Source organism: Notechis scutatus, chromosome Z (genome assembly GCF_049901735.1).
Source record: "Notechis scutatus isolate UNSWTSFEM ecotype Mainland chromosome Z, rNotScu1.2, whole genome shotgun sequence".
NCBI lineage: Eukaryota > Metazoa > Chordata > Lepidosauria > Squamata > Elapidae > Notechis > Notechis scutatus.
The window spans coordinates 26,667,506-26,668,908 of NC_142025.1; the positions used below are offsets into that span (position 1 = coordinate 26,667,506).

At 43.3% G+C, this 1,403-nt stretch overlaps 1 pseudogene; it reads right to left on the reverse strand.

The window, feature by feature from the left end:
* Positions 1 to 787: 787 nt before the first annotated feature.
* The window catches only part of LOC148128800 (uncharacterized), a 24,149-nt pseudogene continuing 23,533 nt past the window's right edge, over positions 788 to 1,403 (reverse strand).

Genomic DNA, 1,403 nt, shown 5'->3' on the forward strand with positions numbered 1-1,403 from the left:
GATGCCACTATCTCCCATGTGCTCCCCTCCCTCCCCACGCGCATCAGTCCACCTGCCACAGGTATCTCTCCTTCACCAGCTTGCTCTCCCCTGCCAACCCTCCACCCCATGCCCTTTGGTGTTACCTTTGCAAGCACTGGTGAGCAGAAGTGTGGCTAGATTCTGCAAAGTATATATAAGGCTGACAGCTGGAGGAGGGGTGATGAGGTTGGCGGGAAAAGCCAGCCATGCAAGGAGTGACTGGGAGACAAGGAGTGGGGCTTAATCCCATCACTGCACGGTCTGGATACATTATGTCGGCAGGCCATATCCGTCCTGCAGGCCATAATTTGAAGATCAGTGATTTAGGACAGTGTCACCAAACAGTGGGCCATAGCCCACTGGTGGTCCGCAAGAACATTTTGGTGGTCTGCAGAGAAATGTCACCCTAGAGCACCCTCCCAAAGCAATTAATCCAGGCTGCACAGGAACACAAGTCTGCCTCACCCACATGGCCCACGGGAACCCTCCCTGCCCACTCACTCCTTACCTGGCAAACTTGCCTGCTAAGTTGCTATTTTTCCTTTTTTCCCCCCGACCATCAGCCGTTCTGCTATGCTGGGAAATTTAGATTAGCTAGAAAGCAGGAAACCATTGGATTTCTTGCTTTCTATCTAATCTTTAGATCTTCGGCTCTGCTTAAAAGCAGAGGAAAGAGGTTAGCCATCACGGACCTAGCCACACCAACCCAGCCGGTCCGGCCCCCCATAAATCGGTCCCCTGTTAAAAAAGTTTGAGGACCCCTGTTCTAAGTTGTCATTGGAAGGTCCCATTCTAAGTATTCCTTGCTTGGTTCACCTCTTTTTCCTAAAAAGAATAAAAAAAGAAAAAAAGAACCAATAAACTGGCTAGACATCCAAGGGAGGAAAAATAAATGAATCTAGTAAGACACTTGAAGTTCTAGGGTTTGGGATTTTGAACTCAGAGATTCAGTCTTGTTGTCTTACTATCACTGAAGAAATATATACCTTTATATATACCTAGGCAATCTGAAAATCACCTAATCCAAGTTCAAGACAACAAAATATTCTTTCAGAGATGACAGCCTTTCCCTTTATTATCTTGGGAAGAAAAAAAAAGTTAGAATTGTACATGACAAGAGTTATCTTTTCTATTTATAAAAAAGTTTTGTAATAAAAATTTTTGTAATTAAATTATCTAACTCAAGACGATATTACTTTTTTAGTATCAGGAGACTTGTAGAACACAATTTTCTACCTATAGAACCCTTAGATAGACAAGATTTGTGTCACAGTTCATCTGGATAAGGTATATAGAAAGGGGAGATTTCCAAATGGGAATGTGTTTTAATCAGTGGAGAAGTCCTGGAGACCAGGCAAAACTACTAAGAAATTATGACAAAT